Here is a 12,337-nt window from a genome sequence, read left to right on the forward strand (position 1 = left end):
ATAAGGGTCTTTATAAAAAACCCTGACACAAGTAGTACGCAACCTGTAATACTGTACGCTCTCAGTAATAAACTCAAACTAATTATGTGCATTCATTTTTAGAAAGAAGACTATATCTGTTTTTAACTCCGTTTGTCCTGAGGAAGGTGTAATATTACCACACAAACACCGAAACGCGTCGACTAAGGACTGTTTATGTACCATGTTTTTAATTGTAATTTTGGGATTGTCTGCTAAATTGTGATTCGAGTAAAGTTTTGTGTAAAACATCTGGACCAGTGTCTCTGAGAAAGTTACCGTGAAGTGGAATTGTTAGATAGGTTTTTTTCTAATGTACCAGAGCACTGGGGCTTTACCACAATATAGATTGAATATGTTATGAGTTTATGTTTTTAATTTTTAATTTTTAAAATGAAAACGTTTTAAAGTAAAGAAAATAAAAAAATCTGAGAAACAAACAGTAATTACTTGTGTTGTGGAATATTAAATATTTGTGTCACAATTATGGTATAACAAGTTTACCATGATTTCTATGTAGGCCCTTCGGTCACCCTTTGAAAGCCTAATAGCACAGAAAGGAATCTTTTCTTGTTTAATCACTCAATTGTGCTGTGCCTGTAAGCGTTTGCTGCGGCTTGCACTACCACACTCCCACCAATTGCAGCTATCGAGCAACATAAAAGTGTGAGTTTAAGGAATGCAGCAGTCTGCTCATCTTAGCCAATGTAAGGCAAGAATGATGGAGGGCGGCGGGCCTCTTAGGATGACTGCAAGACTCCTAACTTGGATTCAACCTAGATGTGCCTGACTTCAGACCTTAAAGAGGCCCTGAAAGACATCAGGAGCTGAGATTGAGATAACATCCATAACGTTGTATAGGTGCCTGATTATTCTCTAAGCTTGTGGCCGATTCTGTAGGAGTGAAGATTTCCAGAAGCGCTGTGTAGGGAGGTGCCTTGTCAACTTTTTTGAGGGGTTCATCATGTGTCATCGCTATCGCCCTTGGCAGGCTCTTTTGTCCATTTGCTCTGATGCCCAGTATGGATGTTAAATATCCGTGGCTGAGCCACTGACACATGACCTCAGGACATATGAATTTCCAAGAACAATGACGTTACTAGGGGTTTAACATATAGATGCATCATGCACTGAGCAGGCAGCTTAGTTTTACTTTTTTATTTATTTACAAAGAGGCTAGCCTAGAGCTGCAGTGCCAGGTGCGTTAAGTTGTATGAGAGGACAGACACAGACATTTGGACCAGTTTTAGTCCTTTTCGAGTGTCTCATTGCTGACTGCTCAAATGGGTGTAATTACACACCCATTGTTTTTATTAGGTATATCATGAGTGCATGTAAGCCCATTAGGAGATTTAACAAACTGGATTTTGCTTTGGGGTTGTGCTAAAAAAGTGGCGCAATCCCAAACATCTGGGCCTCAACTAATTTTACATTTTTTTTAAAACCCTGCCACAAAGAAATTGGCAAAAAGGAGAAGCATGTTATTAGATCTTTTATGCTTAATTGGTTACAAAGTCTGCATTTCCTAAAATTTTTATAGGGTGAAGGCATCTGCTTCAGAGGTGCCCAGTTACTATCAGGGAATAACAATTGGTGAGATAACCCTGGAGGTTAAAGTATTTCTTGGAGACATTTCTGTTTTGTGTAGTCTCAGATCTGACTCGTAGTAGTATAGAAGGTTAATTAATGTGCCTGCAAAGCACATCATGTAATATGCAGGTGACATATTTTGTTTTAATGTAGCTAGGAAAGGTTACTGTTTTTAACACAGTCAGATCCTTTTGTTACTTGCTGTTTATAAATAGTAAGCCTTTTAATATAGCACAGTGAGCTATGTAGGATATGTCACTGCTACTACTTTTAACCCTCACTGACTCATGCAACAACACATCATGTTCACTGATTTACACGCTTGCATGATTTATTTTCAATCTGTATGTGTTATTAAAATCGCTCTGACACTCTGCATTGGGATGTGTAGCGTTATAAAAGAAAGTAAAATAGTACTATTTAAATTGTGTGTAAATACTGGGACAGACCAACACATCTGAGATACTTTCAGTACATGCACTTACATAAAGGGGCCTAACAAAGTCAAAAGCATGCCTCTTAAGTACCTGTGAAGAGATAACCAACTGTATGCTTTTTGTCTCCGTTGTATTTACATTTAAGTGTGATGTTCCAGGCCACGCGATCAAAATGAGGCCTAATGGCCCCTTAACTGAGCCGCGCATGACAGCTGGGACGTGATGTGACGCCCCCCTCTGTATGCTACTCAACGTACAGGCTGTGTCAGATAACAAGACAGTGAGGGTTACAAGGTGTAGGAGTTGCATGCCCTTCTTGTCTCACTTATTGCCATTGAAATAGCGCAGACTACAAGCTAACATTTTGAAATTGGATGTATTTATCCGTTATTCTTTTTATTATGAATATCTTTTTTCTTATTCTCTCAAGCTTAAAGATGAAGCGAATAAAAGAAAGCGGTGCAGCCTTTAGAAAAAAGAAAAAGGCTAGAGAGGAAGAATTAAAAAAGTATGAAGGTTCACTACTGAAATACCTCAGTCACGAAACAGAAAGTACTAGTACTACTACTACTACTGTTACTGAAGCAGAAACTACTAGTACTACTACTGTTACTGAAGCAGTTTCTGATTTTGAAGTCAATCCATCATCAAAGACAAGTGATCCTTCAACAAGTGATAAGGGGTCTGATGGACAACAAATTCCAGCTGTTGACTTAAAAGATGTTGGTCTTCAGCCAAGTAAGAAGATTAAAGATGACACACGTATCTTGCTGGTACAACAAGGGTCGTCTGTGGTTCAACATCTAGATTCTGATTTTGGTGAAACAGAAAGTACTACTGATACTACAGTTACGGAAGTAGAAACTACTAGCACTACTACTGTTACTGAAGCAGTTTCTGATTTTGAAGTCAATCCATCATCAAAGTCATGTGATCCTTCAACTTCAACAAGTGATAAGGGGTCTGATGGACAACAAATCCCAGCTGTTGACTTAAAAGATGTTGGTCTTTGGCCAAGTAAGATTAAAGATGACACACGTATCTTGCTGGTACAACAAGGGGCGTCTGTGGTTCAACATCTAGATTGTGACTTTGGTGAAGTCAATCGTGAGGGTGCTTTGATCAAAGGACGAACCAGAAAACTTACACGCGAGTGGTTTTATCAAACTCTGCCAAATAATGAAAAAATGTTGAGGTCATGGTTGGTGTACTCTCCTTCAAAGAAAGCTCTTTACTGCTTTTGTTGTAGACTATTTGCTGACAGAAGTCATTCGAATTTTGATACTGCAGATGGATTCAACACGTGGTGGAAACTGAATTCCAGAATTTTCGATCATGAATCTAGTGTTGCCCATGTTCGATGTTTCACACCAATGGAAGGAGTTGGAGATTAGAATCCAATGTGGAGCTACAATTGATAAAAAGGCACAAGAACAAGTTGAAAACGAAGTAAAGAAGTGGAGGGTGATACTTTCAAGATTGTTGGATATCATTAGATTCCTAGCTAAACAAAATCTGGCTTTACGGGGTCACCGAGAAGGAATTCATTGCAATGATGAACCTGAATCAACAGGAAATAGAGGAAATGTTCTAGAATTAGTTCATTTGTTGGCAAAATACGATCCAGTGCTACGTGAGCATACTGTAAGAATTAAGCTGGGAAAAAAGTATGCTAAATCATATATGTCGCCTATTATTCAGAATGAGTTTATAGAAATTTTGGGAGAAAAAGTAAGAAGCAAAGTTATCGAGCAAGTGAAAGAAGCAAATTATTTTTCTATGATGTTCGACAGCACCCCTGATATTTCTCATAAGGATCAGACGAGCCAAGTTTTACACTACGTCATGATCAGTGGAAATAAAGTGATGGTTGTGGAATCATTTGTCGATTTCATTGAAACTAAAGGTAAAAACGCAGAGAATATTTCAACTATGATTTTGAAGAATTTAGAAAGCAACGGTATTGATATTCAAAATTGTAGAGGACAGGCATATGATAATCCTGCTGTGATGGCTGGTCAACATACTGGCGTTCAAAGACACATCAGAGAAATTAATGGAAAAGCAGAATTTGTCGCATGTACAAATCACTCGCTGAATGTGGCTGGTTTACATGCAGCTTCTGTTGCTGTGAATTCTGTTACCTTTTTTGGAACTGTGGAGCGTTTGTTCACGTTTTTTTCTTCCTCGACCCATCGCTGGGATATTCTGACTTCAGTCACTGGTCAGAGTGTCAAGCGTGTAATAGAAACTCGGTGGAGTGCACGTGGAGATGCTGTGAGTGTTGTAAAAAAGAATTACTCAAAAATCTTAAGTGCTGTAGAACGTTTAACTGGTGAAGAAGAAAATAGAGTTACCAGGTCAGATGCTGGTGTGCTGCTTGTTGCTTTACAATCTTTTTCCTTCCTGTGCTTTCTTGGATTGTGGAAATCTGTCCTTGTAGAAATTAACGACACTCAGGTCTACCTCCAAACCAAAAGATTGAATATACAACAATGTGACATAAAGCTCAATGCTTTAAAATCACTTCTAACAGAAAATAGGTGTGAATTAGTTAACGCCAAAGAAATTTGTGATGATCTTGGGATAGTCATGGATCGTCGGTGTAGAAAGAAGAAACTAATGGCAGGTGAAGAATCACGAGGTGCTGAATTGTCATACGAAACTTAGTTGAGGAGAGAAATGTTTTCTTCACTGGACAGAGTGATCCAAGAAGTCACCACAAGATTTCAACAACTTCATGTTCTTGCTGAAAAATATGCTATCCTTACTCCATCAAATCTTTTAGATGATAAATACGAATGTCAACTAAATCATTATCATGATGACATTAACGAGGAAGAGTTCCTGGTTGAGAGAAAAAGACTTCAGAGTTTTATTTCTGTTGCTGCTACGCAACACGAAACAGAGACATGGAAGGACAGTCCCCTGGAACGTTTGCAGTTCATACTAACATACAGTCTTGAGAACTCTGTTCCAAATATTGTAATACTACTGTGAATTTTCCTTACAATTGCTGTAAGTGTTGCTAGTTGTGAAAGGAGTTTTTCTAAATTGAAATTGATTAAGAATTACCTAAGATCTACAATGAGTGCCTTACGTTTAAGAAATCGTGCCATACTGTCTATAGAACAGCAACTGAGTGATGAACTAGACTTTGATGATGTCATCGATGATTTTGCTAATAGAAAAGTAAGAAAAATAACAGTTTAGAAATTTTGGATTTAAGTTTTACTTGAAAATTCAACATGGTGTTTTCATTTACTTTCCCATACATCATTTTGAATTTTTTGTTGTAATTTTGATGTGTATTAAGAGGGGCTGCAAACTAAAACAATATTTTTTATATTATTACAAGACCAAAGAATAAAGTCATATTAACCTTATGTGTTCTTTGTGCTGATGCTGCTCTGAAGGAGAGATGCACTATTACAAGCTGGTTTTGTGTCCCAAGAGCACACGCCTTTTCATTCCCAGGGAGTTGGTTGCTGCTGCTTAGAAGTAATGACAGGGCGCGACCCCTGGTTGATGCCTTTGGGCCACCAGAGTGGGCTGTTTATCCAGTCTGTGTTGGCAAGGTGGAGCTGACTGACCCCTTTGTACTGTGTTTAGTTCTAAGGGCGCACACAGTGAGTCAGTCCCTTTGATAATAATTAATTTGCTGTTTTTGAAAGGTAAAGAAACACAGGCTTCGACATTGTTAAGTTGGTTTTGGGTCCCCAGAGCACATCACGTTTGTGCAGATCCCCACTGCTTTAATGAGGGGACTATGATGTATGGTCATTTAATGGTCAGCTGTAGATGATGGATCCCTGAACAGTGTCATGTATGTGCATGTTTGCTTTGTGCTGAGGGGTAATTGTTCACACAGCTCTCTGATGGATGTCACATGTGGTTTTTCTGAGTCCCCAGATAGATCATGCAGTCTGTGTGTTCTCTTTTGTACTGCCAGTCACCGGTGTATTCAACTGTCTAGCCTTTGACCGTGTCATGTATGTGCATTTTTGTACACTTTGAACTATTTTTCTATCATCTCAAGAGCATCCCTAGTTTACAGTATTGTTGCATTTTATGGTTATTGGTCTTGTGTTAAGTCTATGCATAAAGATACGTATTTTTTATAACTACTTGTGTGGTGTCCCTTTGTAGTGTTCTTCACTGTGTTACTGTGTATGATCATAAATGCTTTACTCACTGCCTCTGAGATAAGCCTAGCTGCTCGTGCTACGTTACCACAGGGTTGAGCAGGGGTTATCAAAGGGTGTAGCCCCCTTACTCTGACTTAGGAAGAAGGCTCCCCACTTGGACAGTGGCCAGCCATTGCTAACTAGGGACACCCCTTTCTAACAAACAACCATTCCGATTTTGAGAGGAGTAAACATCTCAATGCCCATTAGATTCCCCATGTTAGACTAATGTTCTGATTTATTACCTTTGCCTCAAATTGTAAAGCGCTCTGATAACCTTCAGGTTCAAGTTCGCGCTATATAAAACTTTATAAATTACTAAATGTAACTTTCATGATCGAGTTAACTGTTAGCAGCAATACTAAGTGTCTCCCCTCGGAGACTCGGACATCTTTCAAGTGCTCACCGTCCTTTTTCCCCAGCAGCCACCCACCACCCTCCCCCCCCAAGGGGCGGCACTCTGAGGGGTAGCCCCGGGCGCCACGAGCTCTAGCTAGGCCCCTGCGCACCTGGTTCCAACCTGAGTGAGTCCTGAACCCCCTAGTGGTGCCCTTCCAGTCTTGAAAACTTGGTGCCCAGAAAGTCCAAATCCCAAACTTGGGGCTTAGAAAACGTTTGGCAAAACACTCCTATGAGATGCGAGAGGCGACAAGGACAAATCTGCGCACCTCTCCCCCCAATGTGTATCACAACAGCTCATACTATTTTATTCTCCATAGCAGGAAATCCTGTTTAGCAGTCCTTCGCAGAAGCGGTTCATGGCCTTGTGGAGTCTTCTTTGGCAACAGCCTCCAGCTTCATCCTGCTGGAGATTTTCGACGTCCAAAAATGAGACTAAGTCTGAACCGTCAAAAGCTTCACTGCAACTTCATCCAGTGGCTCCCTAACAGCAACGACTACTCCTGCAGCCATGACAAGCTGACCTTCTACAGTCTCAAAAACGTTTTGCTGAAATTTCTTTTAAGTCTTAAGGTAAGTGCCAACCGGTCCCAATTCACTTTCCTTATACGACCCACGCTCCAATTCGGGTGGCCATGTTTTTCACCTTTGACCCAGTCTTGAATGACTAGATGTCCGCGGTTGGCGCTTTGATCTTTTAGGCACTAGTTTTTACCTTACAATTTGATCATTCATAACTCCGGTTTTGCTCCCTGGATTTTTGTCAGTTTGGTGTGCAATAAATTATTAAAATGTTGTGCTTTCACTTTATTACTGTTTGTGTGCTGCATAATACTTTACAAATTGCTTCTAATTTAAGCCTGACAGCTTTTGTAGCAATCTACTAGAGGGTTAAGCACAGGTTAATTTTGATTTTGCTTGTGTTTCACCCTGGCAAGAATTGTGGTTGTTTTTTTAGTAGGGTTTCACCCCCTCAACAAGTAACCCTATTTCTAGCAGATGATATTCTCCATTCCATGCAATTTTACTCTTAATTGCACAATACTAATGAAGATTTACTGCAGAGTAATGGTAAAATAGCATATACGTATCATTACCCCAGTACCACTTGTAATCAGACATAGAATAACTTACATATGACATTTAAATTCCACATCCACTGTCATTGCATCAATATCCTCTCCTACGCTGACAACACTTATCTCATTCTTTGTCTCACAGACAAGATGCCCAGTACATGGATCAAGTTCAATGCCTGCATGAATGATATTTCCCGCTGGATAAAGATTAACTGTTGGAAGCTGAATACTGAAAGAACTAAACAGTTATCCTCTGGAAGAGCACTTCACCTGGGACTCCACCTGGGGCCGTATTATGGAAGTGCCCCGTCGGCACAGTGGATGTTTGGGCCCGCTTTGTGCACCCTCTGGGCACTTTGGTATTAATGAAGAGCTGCAGACACTTGTCCCCACATTATGTGTGCCAGTGCTATCATCAGAAAGCATTCCCTCATTTGCACCTCTGGAGGGGGAAAGAGGGTCTCATAGATCCCCGAACATCCCCTTGCAGGCGGGTATAGTCACTCACTGCACCCGCCTGCAAGGCAATTAATAATCTTCCTTAAAAGTGTAAGCGGTTTGGTGCCTGCACTGTAAAATATGGAGCGGCTTCAAAGCTGCTGCTCCGTTTTGCACATGAAAGTGCTGCCCTAGGGCAATGCGAGTTCGGACTCCCCCTGGCATACGCCCATTCATCCTAATATGGCACACTTTCCTTGTTTGCATCTGGTGCACCTTTTAAAAGATGCGCCTGACGCATACATTGAAAAAAGGCTGTATGTATGATATGACCCCTGGTGCTCAACAGATCTAGGACTGACACACACCCACACCAAGAAAATCAGGATCGCCATCAATAGCAAACGTAACATGACCATCCAAGTCAATGCCTTCATGGCCTCATGCTACCATATCCTGAAGATGCTGACCAAGATTTTTAAATGGATCCCAATCAGCAACCGCAAAACTGTCATGCATGCTCTCATCACAAGAAAGCTCAACGACAGAAATGCCCACTATGCTGGGGTCAAACAAAATACTCACCAAAAGGCTGCAGACCATTCAGAACTCCACGGCCAGAATCAATCTCAACCTCCCAAGCCATACTCACATCCCACCACATCTGAGGAACTTCCATTGGCTACCCATATACAAAAGAGCACAAGTCAGACTGCTCATCCACACTTTCAAGCCACCACATATCACTGGCACAGCATACCTCAACAATCACTTCTGCTTTCACAAACTTCCAGACACCTCCACTTTTTCGGACTCCTACTTGCACATATTCCAAGCATGCAGAAAACCATCCTCGGTGGTCTAGCCTTCTCCTATATTATTCCATAACCGGTTTGGCGCTGATGACGAGCTCAGCTCGTAATCAGTTGCGCCGCTCGCGCGCTGATGACGAGCTGAGCTTGTCATGTAACGCGGCTTTTTTTAAAAAGCCGCGCAACGCGAAAAAAGCCGCCGCACGCATGCGGTTAAGCATTGAATGACCTACAGCTACACAAGAGTCTTCTGCTCATTTCTTGAATTCAGCAACAAGTTGAAGACCTGGCTTTGGAAGTATTCTCGCGAAGCCCTGGGTTTAGTTAGACTCACACCTGCTCAGTGCCAGGATACCCCTCCGGTTGATAGTATGCTCTACAAACAGCATAACAGAACATCATTGTTGAATTTCTTGCACCATTTACTATTGTCTTAAAAGGTTAAATGAGTCAGTTCGGTGTACCTGTTAGTTTTAAAGTAGATGTGTGGTGCTGCTATTTTCTAAGTAATATGTTTAAGTAGGTTGTGCTACAAATGTAATCTACGAAATGATCCCACGAATACTAGGTGAAAAGGTGGATCTTGGTTTGAAAAACCTTGCTAAAGTCCCGAATGTTACACATACGCCCCGGCTAGCATAGTGTACTAGTTGAAAAAGAACTAGAACACTTTGCCGACCCTTATGCTCAACTATTCTATTTAAGGACAAAATGTTCTAGAATAAACCTCTCCACCTTCCCAAAAATCAATAGTGGGTGATAAACAGACAGAGTACAATACGAACAGCTATGCCTACCACGAGTGCCATGAAAAACATTATCCCTAGGTTTAGCTAAACCAAATAGAATAAATGCACGAACGAATAAGAAACTACAAATACAAAACACAGGTAAGAATGCAAAAAATACGAGCATATATAAAAGGCTAACTTCTAATGCAAGAAAAGCATTGTTTGCTGTAACTATAAATCAGGAACATATATTTGTCCACTTTACGAGGTCAATTGCAATTACACTATTTGCTAGATGATGTGAATTTCGCTTGTCTGTAAGTGTAGTCGAGGCATAAACTGCAAATGACCACGCAAATAATGCAGCCAGAGTACACACCATATGCCTCTAATGATCGGGCTAAGCAAACTTTGGGAGCATTTATGAACAGCAACATCTCCCTCTCAGTACACATTTGCCAACCGATCTCTGCTGTTTGCAAATGAATTAGCAAGCTTGAAAAGTCGTTTCAGCCATCTGTTTTGAAAGGAAAAAACGAACTACTGCGTTTATATTTTTTGTACTATCAGAAGCTGGCAATTATTTTACAATTTAATTCCGCAACCGTTAACCCAAATCTGACAGTCCATTTAAACATTTACCAAATGGGGTTGCAACTGTTTTGCACGACTCTACATTAGAAAGTGGAATATGTTTATCGGTTACGTTTTATTTGATCTTTCATGAATGCTGAAAAACTATTTTAAAAGGGTGCATGTCAAACCCTGTGTGATAGAGGGTGGCGACACTGGAATGAGTCATGAGTGGGGTAGAAGTTCTGTGGAAGGAAGAAGAAGATCCCACTTCATCTTGAGGTTCTCTGGTAGAGTGCCCCTCATGCTCTTTAGTGTTTTGTTAAACCACTTCACCAAACCGTTGGTTTATGGGTGGTATGCTGTGGAGAAGTGGCATTTCACACCATCTTGCTCCCACATCTTTCTCATGCAAGACAAGATGAAATTGGTTCCCTGGTCGGCAATTACTGTCCTTGGAAATCCGACCCTAAAAACAATCCCCAGGAGAGCCCATGCTACCAACTTTGCAGTCATGCTCCTTAAAGGTACAACTTCAAAATACCCGGTGGCATGACCCACCGCAACCAAGATATACTTGTTGCCTGACTGTGAGGGGGGTCGAATTGACAAAATATGTCTATGGACCAAGTATGTTTATTCCCACCCTGTCAAATGGAACACCTACAACTGGTAGAGGCACCAATGATGTCTAAGTCTTTCATCCCATCTTATCACTCATCTGGCAAGTCAGACAGTTTCTACAAAACCACTCTGTGTCTCTGCGCATACCTGGCCAGTAGCACTGAGGGTCTAACCTATCCTGTGGTTTTCCAATCCCTAAGTGTCCTGCTAAGAACACTTCAATGGCTAGTGACAACGGGACGTTCCTGTGCAGTAATGGAACCACTATCCTCTTGCTAGTACATGGCTACCGGTTCACTCTAAAGTAGACCATCCTCCCACCCCATATAGTGTTCCCCAAACACCCCTTTGCTGATCTGATCCTGGGCTTCCTTCCAAAGTCCCTCAAGCACTCTTCTTGTACCTTTCAGAAATCTTCCCGAGTAGGCCCTCCTACAGCTAACAAACCCTGAAACTCTGGAAGCGAGCCAGACTCCAGCTCATGGCTCGCCTCGGGAGTCTCATCCTCCTCTCTCTTTGGAGCAGAAGTGGTGACCTCCTTGGCCTTCCCAGGGTCTGCCCTCTCCTGCAAACAACTATGTCCTGGTCCCTGCAAATTAGAGATGGTACTAGTCTCAGTACAAGACTGTGGTGCATCTTGTGCGCTGGCCAACACAGCTGACGTTGTCCAAGCCATAAGAGCTTCTGGTCCAGATACCAACCCTGGGGCAATCAAATAATTACCCAAGAGACATCCAGCTCCTTCCTTTTCCCTTACCCTGACATTAATCGTTGCTATCTTGTCATTGAGCTCAATCTTAACTTTGGAAAGAGGATACTCCATACCTTCTCCTCTGGGTACCAAACCTGTATCCTTGGTTCCAGGGAATATCCCCTCAGACTTAAGGTACTTCCTCTTAACCATAATCTAATATCCCTCAGGGTAGGCACTTTCCTATCATTGATACTGACTTCCTGCAGTCCCATTGTGTTAGGATGCATGTACTTCAGAGCATCTGGGTCCCTCTTCCAACTGTCCATAGATACTAGGTTGAGCGCAACCGGTCCTTCTCTAGGTACCTTCACCCAAGTGTAACATGCTTACTATCACAGATGTGGCTGTGCCACATTCCTTCTCTTGAAATTCACTCTTGTAATTTCCGACACTGTGGTACTTAAAACAAATCACCACTTTGGACTTAGAAGGGCTTTCTTGTCTTCCATCCTCATGATACTCCTTCCTTGACACACTATTACCATTCCCCTATTTCTTCTCCTCAAGTCCCATGAACATTACCCTGGGCCTTATCCTCTTGTTTGGACCTAGTCTGTGGAGAGGAGTTTTGGCTTAGAACCATGGTGCTTCACCCCTTTGTGAACCCTGTTAGCTAACCACTTATCAGCTAGCACTGCAGGTTTTGTTGGATCCCTCTCTGTCAAATCAGACAAGTATTGTCTAAGTGGGATAGA

This window comes from Lissotriton helveticus, chromosome 10 (assembly GCF_964261635.1).
Source record: "Lissotriton helveticus chromosome 10, aLisHel1.1, whole genome shotgun sequence".
Classification (NCBI taxonomy): domain Eukaryota; kingdom Metazoa; phylum Chordata; class Amphibia; order Caudata; family Salamandridae; genus Lissotriton; species Lissotriton helveticus.